This window comes from Alosa pseudoharengus, unplaced genomic scaffold (genome assembly GCF_046254945.1).
Source record: "Alosa pseudoharengus isolate Yale_2024_CS ecotype anadromous, Long Island Sound unplaced genomic scaffold, YU_APseudo_1.1 YU_APseudo_1.1_scf_18, whole genome shotgun sequence".
NCBI classification, from domain to species: domain Eukaryota; kingdom Metazoa; phylum Chordata; class Actinopteri; order Clupeiformes; family Clupeidae; genus Alosa; species Alosa pseudoharengus.
In genome coordinates, this window is record NW_027468650.1 from 9,106,254 (window position 1) to 9,120,938 (window position 14,685).

Here is a 14,685-nt window from a genome sequence, read left to right on the forward strand (position 1 = left end):
AGCGCTACTCTATTATACCCAATTAATCAAATCATCTATAGAATCTGCATGTTCTTTTTATATGTAATGAAGCCTTTGACAATCCTTGTAGATAATTTGCTTTTAAGTCAAAGAGGACTAGCCCATGTGTATAGATAGAGAGTGAGAGAAGTGTTATGAACACCATGATCAAAGGTCGCCATTTTGGACCACAGAGCTCAAGAGGTTCTAGAGGGAGGCTATTAGCATATGTGCTCTGTTGTGAGTGTCCATCCTCTCAGAGAGAGAGAGGGGGGGGGTAGAAGGAGCAGCTACCAGGTGGATGCTAAGCTGTCTGCTCTATATGCTGGGTATTGGGCTGAGCCCTGTCTCCCGCAGATAGTGGCTCTTCTGTGGAACAACACTGTATTTTTATTTTATTTGTACTCCGATCGTGCCCCCCCCCCCCCCCCCCCCCCCCACACACACACACACACACCATGCCCATGTCCCACTATCCATCCATGCGACCAGTGGACCTGCACATGTGCATTGCACGAGGTCTAGACAGAGCCAGTTGTATGTTGTCTGAATATTGAAATAAACGTTTGCTATTAAAATGCACCAAAACGCCTCCTGCTTCACGTGTTTTGAATCCTAACGGGCTGATGCTGTTTTTGTGAGGCAGATCCAGTCCACTGGCCTTGTGCTTTAAAAGAGAGGGCTGCCATCTCCAAAGAGCAATGTGAAACAAGTTGCGACATTATACCAAGTGGCACATGAGCTGGTGTGTCATCTGTTTCTGACTGATTGGGGACACAGGCCCTCATCCTCCATGGAAAACTCCAGCAGTAGCAGAAGTTAACCCTTCCGCCTTCTCAGCTGCTTGTGGCCTTAGATCACAGCATAGCTGTTATGTTAGCTTTGCTTTGTAGCATTTTAATGATACAAGCTGACAAAATATTAGTCGGGTCAGATGGCTTCTCTAGTTACACTTCAGCCTCCCCCCCCCCCCCCTTTCCCCTTTAAAAAAAAAAAAAAAAAAAAAACACCCACCCTCAAGACAGACGGCTGCTTATAAATCCTCCACAAATCTGTCAGGTCTGGGAACATTTAATGAAGAAGCATGGATTTCTCACTAATTTGGGTCTGAATACTTGTGATGAGCAATGAGGAGGGTGCACGGAAAAAAAAAGAAAAAAAAGAAATTCATCGGCAGACAAACACTTGCAAAGCTCTGGCAGTGCAAACGCCAGAGCTGGGAGCTGGGTCTTGTTAGCATTGCCATGTGTAATTATCATCAGGGAGCGCCAGGCTAAAGTAGGCCAGTGAATTGACCTAAATTGGAGGCGAGCACTCCCAGCCGGCGCTCCTCTCCACAGAGCCGAGGAGATGAACCCGGGAAGAGGAGCGGTAGCAGACCGGGGGAGGCTGCGGCTCAGGCCGGCTTGATCTCACACTCACCACGCAGGTGCTGATGAGGCTCCGCACTCACCTTCCTCTCTGGCCCAGATCCAGGGGCTCAGAGGTTATTGGAGGAGATATTCATCCTCATATTTGAATATGTGTTTAATACTGTGCCATACATAATTCAGCATATACTGTCTGATAATATGGTTGTTTAATTGTTTGTTCTTATTTACCTGCAGGCTGTTGTCGTCATGCATAAGATCTGTCTCGGACGACCACACATAGGTGCAAATACGAGACCACACACTTGCAGAACATGCATGCAAACATATGGAGGAATAGTGCCGAGCTCATACAGGGCTTGCAGGCAGCAGTCTAGCCGGCTTTTTGGCCCATGGACGCAGCAGATGTTAACACACATGCACACACTCCTACTCGCGCACAGTGTTGTAAGCCAAGCTCCCTGAGCCACCAGTCAGCAATTTTGCATCTGTGCGGCCAGCAAACCGCATCCAGCAAATGAACCAGATAATGTAAGCTTCTGCCACTGCAGCTTACAGTGATTAAACTGTAACATAGGCCAGATTTGATCAATGGGTCCTGTCTGAAATTATAAGCGAGGCTTTGCACCTCCACCAATTATGTACTTGGCTTTATGGAGTAAAGCCAGAGACTTCCTAATGAAGAGACGCAGCACTCAAAAAATCGTCCATAGAAATGCATGGGGTCAGTTTTGTAACGTCAATATGGCAGTTGTCTACACATATCAAAAAAGTCGACAGGTAGAATACATTGTGCCAATCATGTGGTGTGTTGTGAATACATTGTGCCAATCATGATCTCACCGCTGGAGCAAGGTTGGTGTCGTGAAGCCTTGCGCACGCGCATTTCTGCCGAAATAGATGCCCGATAAGTGCCCAAAAAGCGTTACAATGTGGCCGCCGAGTGGATGGACTTGCCTAAAAGGACTTTGGTAAAACCAAACTCATACATGGCCCAGCGTATCCAGTGTTGTAGGACTATATAGGGACTGTGTTGAATACTCTCTGTATACCCGTGGCCCACATTACAGAATGCTGCTGATCCATGGGTGTGTTAAATCAATCCAAATGAATGCACTGTTGAAAGTTCTGCATGAGTTTGCCACTGAATCCTTGATGCTGAATGAAGAGTCCTCTGTGCACTTGGTCTCATGAGACCCGAGACTAAGAGAGCGGAGGAGAGTGCGACCCAGCGGGACGGGGATCAGGAGGTCAGTGAGCAGCCAGTCGAGATAGCAGCCGGCTTGGGCGCCCATCCAAGCCAGAACCTCCCCATCCCACCCCTTTGCCCTGGGAGTCACCTCCAGGGGTTTTCAGGAAACCACGGCTGAGCCACTAGGTTCACCTACATCAGAATATAGGCCAGAGTCGGGCGATGCACTTCTAAATTATTTGCCGAGTCCTTGATGAGCGGAGAATATGCTATGCAGATATGTACTTCTGAATAATATATTGTGTATTAATGAATAATTCAGCCCACACTTGACATCAGGATAAGTTTCACAAAAGGAGCTATGCCCCCCCCCCTCCTTGAACTGCAGATTTCTTTCTTTCAAAACTTCAATAATAATAGGGAGTCAGAAAAGTTTTGTGTGAAAGTTCCAGGTAAGGAAGATGATGTGATTTAGAGGCTAAAAAGGGAAGATGCCTTGCGCTCCCATCTGCTGAGCATGCGTTGTGAGCATCCTTCCTCCTGCAGCACCCACAATCCACCCTCTGCACTGATCACATGCTTGTCAAAGCTGCTTAGGGGTGACACAAATTTGACACAATTAAGTTCTATTCTTTGGATTTTTAAGAAGCCTGTATATGATGCGTGTATATATATATATATATATATATATATATATATATATGTACTTGTATTTGTGTGTCTGTGTTTGTGTGTGTGTGTGTCTTTCCTAAGTCTATGTGAACGTGAAAATGATAACCATTTGGGAAATGTGGAAAATGAGAACCATGTAACACCTTTTTCATGATGTGAAATAGTGTCACTCACTGATGCCCACTCCTCCCCACCCTCCCAGCAGTGGGCAGCCTCCAAATGGCCCCTTATCCCTGGCTGCACTTCACCACAGTACGCCCCCCCCCCCTCCCTACAGTAGAGAAGTGTGCTCCAATCTCATCACTGAGTGCCTTGCATACATCACCGCTCGAGGAGGTAATGGATGACCTCATAAAACTGGGATGGCCCAAGTGGAACATCTCCACTGTGGCCAGAGATGCCACACAGTAACCCCCACTACGGCCGGCCCACTCCTGTCATGTTGTTTCTCTCTTCCCTGCCCACTAACCCATATGGCCGCTGTCAGTGCAGAAAGGTCAAATCACTATTTCCCCCTTTAGTGAGTGGCAGTGAGTGAGTGTGCTTAATGAAGGGAGAGAGAGATAGACAGAGAGAGAGAGAGAGAAAGAGAGGCAGAGAGAGAGGGATCGAGAGAGAGAGAGAGGCAGAGAGATGGAGAGGCTAAAAGATGACAGAGGATACATGAAGCTCAAATAGACAGACAAATGGAGAGGGTGTGAGATTGAGCATGACGAAGAGAGATAAACAGACTAAGGGAGAGAGGGAGAGAGAGAGAAAGAGAGAGAGAGGGAAAGAGAGGGATGGGGAGAGCTGAGGGATGGAGAGATAAACAGACTAAGGGAGAGAGGGAGAGAGAGAGAGGGAGGGAGGGAAAGAGAGGGATGGGGAGAGCTGAGGGATGGAGAGATAAACAGACTAAGGGAGAGAGGGAGAGAGAGAGAGGGAGGGAAAGAGAGAGATGGGAGAGCTGAGGGATGGAGAGATAAACAGACTAAGGGAGAGAGGGAGGGAGGGAGAGAGAGAGGGAGGGAAAGAGAGGGATGGGGAGAGCTGAGGGATGGAGAGATAAACAGACTAAGGGAGAGAGGGAGAGAGAGAGAGATGGGGAGAGCTGAGGGATGGAGAGATAAACAGACTAAGGGAGAGAGGGGAGAGAGAGAGAGAGAGGGAGAGAGAGAGGGATGGGGAGAGCTGAGGGATGGAGAGATAAAAGAGGCCAGGCAGGCGAGTGCAGAGCGTGAAGAGCCATGGCCAGGCCCCACCAGTGTGGCCAGCTTATCACGCATGGGCAGCACCGCGGCCCGAGCAGCGCAGATGGCTTCTTCACACTCAGCTGGACCAGGGACCGTGTGTATGCATGTGCATGTGTGTGTGTGTGTGTGTGTGTGTCCATGTGCATGTGTGTGTGTGTGTGTGCATGCATCAGTAAGGGCTCATTTCACACAAGAGCCAACTCATCCTCCAGCCCTTGCCCCTTCGACGCCCTCGCAACAATTATTCTGTTGGGCCACACGGCCGCTTCTCACCGGCACACGGCTCACAGCAGCTGTTTGGCAACACCGCGCCATGGCTTCTCCCTTCGTCACAAGGATGGGCAGGAGACAGGCATGGTGGTGGTGGTGGGTAGGCAGCCTCGGGGAGGTTGTGAAGGCTATGCAGGCCTCGCTAGGCTGACAAGGAGCCACGTTCGGAGTGGTGGTGGCACAAATGAACACTGACACAAGAATGCTGCCACGGCACTGGGAATGTGGAATGCACTGAACCTGAGAGAGAGAGAAAGAGTGAGAGAAAGAGAGAGTGTGAGACACACTGAAAGAGAAAGAAAGACAGGCAGACCGACAGAAAGAAAGAGTGTGAGACAGAAAGAAAGAGTCTGAGACAGAAAGAGGGAGACAGACAGAAAAAGAGAGACATAGAAAGAGAAAGAAAGCCAGAGAGAGGGAGAGAGAAGTGGGGGTTGGGGGGTGAAGCGAGAGAATGGCATGTAAAGACCCACAGGCCCTCTGTGGTGTCTTGAGCGCTGCCTGATAGGAAATGACAGAGACAAAAGCCAGTGTACGATAGAGCATGTGAGAGAGAGAGAGAGAGAGAGAGAGAGAGAGAGAGAGAGAGAGAGACGAGGAGGAGGGCAAGAAGCAGCTGAGCAGAACAGCGGAGGAGAGAAGAATGCGGGGGAGGAAAGGTGCTTTATTTTTACTCATGCAACACCAGTGTCAGCTCTGAGAGGGCAAAACGGCCTTTGGCACCAGCGAGGGGTTTCATCCATTCAGTTCAGATCATCCCTGAATCACCAGCTGCTTTTATATAACACCTTTCTATAGATATATACATGCCTGGGGGCTCTGTGTGAGACAGCAGACCAGCCTTTTATCTTTGTGGTGGCAAACACTCATCTGTACAATGCTATTCATTTTCTGTACTTGTTAAATTGGGACATTTGCTTTGTGGGCTCATCTTCGCCAAAACACACACGGGTCCATTTAAGAGCACATAATTGTTTCCTCATACAAAAGACAAGCTCACATTATTTCTCTCTCTCTCTGTTTCTCTCTTTCTCTCTGTGTGTGTGTGTGTGTGTGTGTTTCTGAGCCTTAATCACCCCCACCATCTCTCTCAGAATGAGCTTTTCCTTTCAAGTGCCTTGCAGTGTTGCCATAGCAACGTGTGAGGAATGAGAGAGAGAGAGAGAGGGAGAGAGGGAGAAAGAGAGGGAGAGGGAGAGAGAGAACACTATTGTGGGACTTTGCTTTTGTCCGCTGAACTTGTGGAGGCTGCGAGCTGAGCCTAGCGGAGCCTGGGCGCTGACAGCCATCTCTGAGAGGAAACGGAGGAGGAGGAAGAGGAGGAGGAGGAGAAGCGATTTCTCTCCGACACCGGGAATCGCTGAACCTTGACCTCGCCTGAGTGGCCGTCAGAGGGAATGATCTCTGAAGGATATCAGAGCCGGGTCAGCACGGGTGGCGTCTGTTAGCATAAATCCACGCGCCATTCCTCTCTTTCCAATATTCCCCCATGCTATTTTTGAGCACTGATTTGGTAGCATGTGGCGCTACGAAGCAGCCATTTATTTAATGTACAAATGCTATGTGTGTGTTCCAATTGTGACTGGAATAAATTGCTGCAAACACTCATCTCTTTCCCCTCTCTCTCTTTCTCTCACTCACTCTCTCTCTCTCTCTCTCTCTCTCTTCTTCCTCTCTGTGTTGTTTTATCTCCTGACTGGAGGCAGTACAGTGGAGGAACCGTATGTGTCCTACTTTCTGTGACCTGCACCTTCAAAGCACATAGATGATGCCTAGAGGATGTTCACCCCCTGCTTTTAAGAGTGTGATTTCACTAATTATGATGTGTCAGTCCTGGAGGACAGCTATTTTACACATTACTATACACAAATATACACACACAAACACAAAAACACACACACACACAAACACACTCACCGACTCATGTTCTCACACATATGTAAACAGGGATCAAAACATTTTAAATATACCTTAGCGCGCACACACACACACATACACGGATTAACACTAACAACTGTATATACCCATACACACACATACCTGCTAACAAGATCAAGAGCTTGTGTGGGCCAGAGGTAGCTCCACAATGTGTAATCCCTGGTGTGTGGGCAACGACACCATTAACTTGACGAGACAATTCATAAACGCCATGAGAGACACCAACAGGCATCTAATCACGCTGTTAGACTGCGCTGACATGCTGAGAGCAAGAATCAAGCCCTGGCCACAGCTTCAAAGCACAAGCATCTCTCTCTCTCTCTCTCTCTCTCTCTCTCTCTCTCTCTCTCTATCTATCTATCTCTATCAGAGGAGGCTCCTTCATTGAGGAAAGGGAGGAACACCCTCCCTAAAATTTCAGAGAAAAATAAAAAATATATAAAGTGAATTACTAATCTGATAAATTACTGTTAATATTACTATTTTTAACACTTTGAATGAACAAAATCGTTCCCCTAGGTCAAAATGCCAACAGCACCCCCTATCGCTATTGAAAATTACTGTATGGAGGAGCTTCCTCCTCAAGCCCCTCATTAAAGTCCATTATAAACGCCTCGGGCCCCAGCGGCTCGTGAATCACGTCGTTTTCAATGGCCAAGGGAGGAAGCTCCTCCGTACAGTAATTTTCAATTGCGATAGGGGGTGCTGTTTTTAGCGGCAACGGTTCAAGAACGTTATCTGCAGTCTACGAATCTTATGTTGAACGGAAAGCTTGTTTTTTGCTCGTGAAATAAACAGTACAATGGAATCAGAGGACAATCTCAAATCTTTTATACATTCAAATACACTGTGAATACACTGATGTATGATGAATGTTTATCAAAGCAGGAAGACCAGCTCCAAAAATTCATATTCCAAAACAAGACGGTAAGGCTAGTGTAGGCTACTGAATGCTACATAGTCAGACAAATAGGCTACTAATGGCTAACTGGTAACGTTAGCACAGAAAACAATCAGCCATAGCCTACTGCTGACCTGTCACATACGTGGACAGTTCACTTGGTGATAAAACATTTTTGGATAGTTATGTGTTGTTATAATCATCCAAGTTATGCTTTCATAAATTCCCACTTAGCTATTACAACCTGTCTTTAAATTATAGCGATTTGGCTTTAAAAACAATAGCATGTTACAAAAAGCCACATTTAAGGTCTATTTTTAATGGTAAATAGTTACATGGTTCTATAAAACAAGTGTCTATTTTTATTATTATAGACTTTTCTGCCAATATATTACACTGAGCAAAACCTCCAGACTTTCCGTAATTTTTCACATCTGGAAAACAGTATTTCATAACTAGACCTACATATCTTCCCTGACTTCCCAGACCTAAATTTACATTTATTTACATTTACATTTATTAATTTAGCACTATTATCCAAAGTGACTTATATATTTAAATTATATTACAAAGTCCATTGTCCCTGGACGAATTTGGGGTTAAGTGCCTTGCTCAAATGCACAATGGTTGAAGCCAAGAATTGAACCCACAACTTTTCTGGCTGCTGCATGCTTGCCTAGCTCCTTAGATCAGACCCCCCCCCCTGCTACATAGTACATACTGCTGCCATAAATGTGTCTGGATAGGCGGCCTACATACTCTATTGTTCACATATGCCACCAACACCATCACAACCTCACATTTGCCACTAACGCCAATCAAGCAGACATTCCTTCCTCCGTTATTTTTTTAACCACCAGCCGCCACTGATCTCTATCTCTCTCTCTGTGCATTTCTTGATAAACACAATGGCAATCAGCATGCTAGGGTGGGGAGTCACCAGGGACAGAGCATCCCACGCCTCCCTGAAAAAAAGCTGCATCTTATGGGAGAGGAAGAGGGTGTTGAAGTAGCTAATTATCATGCTGCCCTAGAAGATGCTAGCTAAGTACGATGCAAGCCTGTGTCATGCTTGCTCTAGCCCTAGATCTTTCAGTCATTTACTAAATTCACAACCTCTAGGGGGGGCTAGTAACCTGAAATTTATAGGGTGATTAATTTGGAATTCAGCACAGTACCTGTGCATTTTGCCAGATTAGCTTTAGTAACCCCACATTGCATTCAAAATCACATAATCACACACACACAGATACATGCACATATGTGAAGGTAAAATCTATCATCCTACAAGGCTAACCATTCATGCTATTGAGCCACTGTGTCACCAAGACAAAAGAGAAGGATTACAGCGGACTCTTGAGCGCTGCTCAACACCATGGCTGGTGTGGCGGCTCACCTCTCCGCTGTGACTGCAGAGGCCCGTGGTGAACGAAGCACAAAGTGTGGAGCTTGTGTTAATGGAGGCTTTGCCATGCTGCTGTGGTGGGGCTTTTGTTAATGGAGGGTTTGCCATGCTGCTGTGGTGGGGCTTTTGTTAATGGAGGCTTTGCCATGCTGCTGTGGCGAAAGGAACTCACAGGGGAGCCCTGCGTCACCATTCAGGTTCCCCAAATGTAGGTCAGCTGGTGGGAGAGAGGAGCAGCATGAATGGACAGGGGTGTGTCACACACACACACACACACACACATACAGTATGCACACGCATGCAAACACACACACACACACTCACACACAAACACACAGAGAGGCATACACACACACATTCATTCATGAGTGATAGACACAGGGGTAAACTGCAAAACCTACATATTTATGTGCACATAATATGGAAAATATGTCCATACACATAAGTAGGTTGACCAGACATCCCAAAAAAGTCTTAAAATTCAAGCAATTATCTGAAATCCTGGGTCCTGCCCTAATTGTCCCAAAAATGATACTAGAGCAATCTTGAGTAGTTATTGATAGAACATTAAAACTGTTCATGGTGGTTGAGTCATTCTGCAGCCAGCTCCTGTTGGCTACTCATTGGCTGCAGCAGTCCCTACTGTATCTTCGTGTGTAATCAGTCATTTCTTTCTTTGGAAATACAGTCATTTCTGTCTTAGGCAAAATCACCTTTTTCAAAACTCCATGTACATCTGGTGGTGATTATATTGTATTTTGCTTAGCTGTAAAATACTGAATTCACAACAGCAAATTATTTGGGAAAAATCACTATTTTTGGTTTCAATATTGCTTGCATTTTTACTGTGTATTTCAACTTCTCTAGATGACTTTCACTCTTGTATGACTTGTGTTTCATAATGACATTTGATTTCATGATTTAATTTTTTTTTTTTTTTTTTTTTTAGTATTTTCTGGTTTACCTAATGACAGATAGTTGAATTTCTGAATAAAAAACATTTTGATGCAGAGTTTTGAAATTCATGTATTTTATATGTGTAATGCCAACCATAGTCACCTGGTCACAAAGTCACACAGAAGACATACAATAGGTTACTGTACATGGGCACATCCATAGACTGTAAACAATACATTTCTACACAGGCTTATACAGTACACACACACACACACACACATAGTTAGGGTCGGTCATCATCAGATGCAAATGTGGAAAAAACCTAAAGAATAGACTCAATTCTAAACTGTTTCTGTTGCATTGACAGACACCATTTCCTTTAATGACAATAATTGCCAGCACCTAGACAACTGAAAATATATATAAAAAATCTGAAAATATCAGATTTTTGGTTGATTTGACCATCAGTTAAAGAGGCCCTATGCAACAATTTTAGCAAAAATTACCTTAACTAGATGTACCGCAGAGCGGTACAAAATATGACCGCCGCCCAGTCCAGCACATTTTTTTCACAAAAATAAATCACGCTGAAAGGCTTATATGATTCTAACTGTCTCACTAAATTGCATTATCCACACTCAATTCTCACTGATATCTGCTAGACAACAAGTACCAAAACATGATTAGTTCATAGATTTCACATGTAAAATTCATTTTATACAACCCCACCTCAACTTTCCTGTTCATAATTCTGAGAAATTCTTGAATTGTGTGCATGTGTGCATGTACATGTTTATGTTATGTGTGTGTGTGTGTGTGTGTGTGTGCTTGTGTGTGTGCCTGCGTATGTGCCTGTGCATGCAAGCGTACATATGTCTACTGTGTGAGTATGTGTCATACGTATGATTACTATGAATGTATGTGTGTGTATGTGTATCTATTTGTGTACATGTGTGCACATGAAATGGGTTAACATGACCCCTGGAGGCAAACATACAGAAAAAAATGGTCATCCTAGTCCCTACAGTTCTCAAGATATTCACAGAGAACTGTGTCTGCCCTACCCTCCTTTCGGGGGGTCCAGTCCAGCAGGGGGGCTACAGATCAAAACGAAAAACGACGGTTCCATGCTATCCATGTGGGGGTACATGCCCACCAAGTTTTGTGTACCCCGGTCTTTCAGTGTCCCGGGAATCCTTGTTGGTGTACGTCACTAAATGTACACATAAATTATTTTATTGTAAGGCCCCCCATGAACGAAAGTACACAAAACTTGGCATGTATTCTGAGGGTGTCATAATGATCCTACACTTTTAATTTCGTGCAGTTTTGACCTTGTCAGCTAGAGATATTGTGATGAAAACACCTAATTTTTTGCTTTTTAATTTTTAACTAGGTGCCGCTATACATGAAATAAGTGGTAATAGGATGGGTTGACATGCCCCCTTAAGACCAACATACATAAAAAAGGTGGACCTCCTAGGCCCTACGGTTCTCGAGATATTCACAGAAAACTGTCTCTGGCCACCTACAGGCCAGTTGGTGTATAGTAACATAAATTAATTTATTGTGTGGCCCCCCATGAACGGAATTCCACGAAACTTGGCGTGCATACAGAGGGTGTCATAATGATCCAACACTTCCAATTTCGTGCAGTTTTGACTATGTTAGGTCACAGATACCTGCGATTACAACACCTCATTTTTACTTTTTTGTGTTTAACTAGGTGGCGCTATACATGAAATGAGTGGTTATGGAATGGGTTGACATGGCCCCTTGAGATCAACATACAAAAAAAATGGTCCTCCTAAACCCTACGGTTCTCGAGATATTCACAGAAAACTGTGTCTGCCCTACCCTCCTTTCGGGGGGTCCAGTCCAGCGGGGGGGCTACAGATCAAAACGAAAAACGATGGTTCCATGCTATCCATGTGGGGTTACATGCCCACCAAGTTCGTGTGTCCCGGGAATCATTGACGGAAATTTGGGCATGCGAAAAAGAAAAAAAAAAAAAAATAATAATAATAATCTGACTAAACCTATATGGCTTCGCTGCGCGGCGGTCATAATTATGCAGGTTAAGAGTTGTTCTGATGGTTCTACAACACTTTTTGGGTCGTTTGGTGGGTGCTTCTGTTGCACTCCTGAAGAGTGGGAAAATATAGGTGTATGAAATGATACACAGAACACCGTGCTGCTGTTAATCAGATCGGCTGCTGTATTAATGTTAACAAGCATAGAAAAATAAAAACACAAAGTACAAACACTGTATTACTATAATACAAATCATGCTTCCCTCCGTGCTAGCATGAGATTGTTAAACGTGACTAGCAACATTTTCCTAGTTCAAACTAAATCGTACATAGTACATAGAAAGTACATAGAAAATAACAAAAATCCCTCTTTTACGGTCACAACCGTTTAGTAACACAATAAAAATCCCAACAACCATTCCTACCTGAAGAGTGGGGAAATATAGGTGTATGAAATGATACACAGAACACCGTGCTGCTGTTAATCAGATCGGCTGCTGTATTAATGTTAACCATAGATATACACTAGATGTCGCCTTGACTACTGCTGTTCATTGGAACGAATGCGCCAATCGAGACGCCATCTTGCCGCAGTGATCCACTCCTCTATAATGCATTAGCGTCAATCTGGGCAAAGATCAAGCGAAAATAAAATCACCATAAATCGTCAAAATCTCAGGCAATTATCTAGTTTTTTTGGGTTATTCCAACTCAGGCATGTATTTATGGTTGAGTCTAGAGAAAACTAAGCTTAAGACGATAATAAAGATACATTTTACCCGTCTAGCCCCATAGACTCCCATTCATTCTGCACTAGCTAGCGGCGGCCCCTAGAGGAACAATGAGTAAACTGCAACCAGGTTCGATACAATGAAAGTAAACAGGCTCTTCGTAGACAGGCTCTGGTTGAGGCCACATACCCCTTGTCTCGTTTACTCATGTAAGTTGTAATCTCACCAGAAGTTGCTGTAGATCTGTAGAACATTTACATCTGCTACTACATAGGCTACGCCAGTCGTTACTTTTATAATCATGGGTCAGTGCCATGGGCAAACGAGATGTAGCTGAATTCACAAAGCCACGAGAAAGGTGATTTTCTTACATTTCAACAACAAAGAAGCCGATCTGCCATCATTGTGAGAAGTTCCCAAATTTGTCGCTAATCGCTAAAAAGGTTTTCTATCGCTGGGGATGGCCAAACGTCGCTAAATAGGTAACGCTGACAATACAGGAGAACTAGTTTAGTGCTTCAGATCCCTGTTCCAAGATGGCGGCGGTGTTGACGCATGCTGAGAAGCAGAAGGCGACATCTAGTGTATATATCTATGAATGTTACCAAGCAGCTACTTCCTCTCTTACTTAGCAGCATATTCTCCCAACAGGTAGCGCCCTCTAGTGGTTACCAAAGAAACTATAGCAAAAGTAATCCCAGTTCAACAGTCCAAACAAGGTGTTACATAGTAATTCAAAATCTAAACAGTTCGTCCCTTTTAAACAGGTCATATAATGTACACTAAACAGGTCATATAACGTACACTCATTTCATATAGTACATATAGTACACGCTAAACTAATAATCACCACATACTCCCCCTCTAAAATAGAAATCAAATCACCATCTTTAGGGTCTCCTGCTCAACCTGTACTAGGCTTAATTGAACCTGAACTGACCTCTAAATCTATATTGAGGGTGCTGCTGAGTTTGTAGAGTATGCTCTGAACTGAACTAAGACAATCAGTTAGAATGTATAAACAAAATATGGCTGATAAGATTGTAATGACTTTGGCCATGTGGTATGCAACTGTGACCTAATGTTAGCTCTTGGTTCACACTGTCGTAATTCATGGGCACAACTAATTCTGTGGCAAGTTTGAATCCCGATGTGGTCATAGGTAAAGAGCTTAGGAGCTCGTCTTTCTCTGTGGCCTTTGATACACTTCGTCCACCTCAATATCTTCATCACTATGGTCTGGTACAGAAGACTCCTCATCAGTTAATTCATCATCTGAGCATTTTTCATCTGTCAACACTTCCTCCACTGGCCCAGCCATATATTCAGTTTCAGGCTCAACAGCCTCTACTCTAAGTTCATCCTCTGTATTCCCAGCCTCAAAATGGCATGTTTCTACCTGATGAGGCTTGACAGGTGAATAATGGAAGCAGGAACCATCTTCTTCATCATCAGCATCTGAATTATCGGAATTATCTGCTACCATGGTACCATTTTCTTTTCTCTTCCTCATTTCCTTTGATTTTTCTTTGTCATTCATTGGGACGTCCATAGGCAAATGGTCACATGGCAGTAAGAGATTACGGTGCAGAATCCTAGATCTTCCTCTTCCCTGCTCTGGTTGCACTTCATAAATGGGGAGGTCTTCATTGACTTGTCTTACAACAGTGTGAATGGCCTCTTCCCAGTGATTCCGTAATTTGCCAGTCCCTTCTCTCGGTGTTAAATTAAAAACACGGTCACCAGGATTCAAAACTGTGCTTTTCAATTTCTTGTCATAATTCTTCTTGCTCTGTCCCGCTGCTTTCCTTGCACCCTCCCTAGCAATCTCATATGCTTCTTTCATCTGTTCTTTCCATCTTTGCATGTATTCCTGGTGACTTACTGTGCCTGTGTTCTCAGTGAGTTCAAAAAGGATGTCAACAGGCAACCTTGGGTTTCGCCCATAAAGAAGGTAGAAGGGAGAAAATCCTGTGACCTCGCACTTAGTGCAGTTATATGCAAATGTCAGTTTATTCAATGATTCCTTCCAATTTCTTTT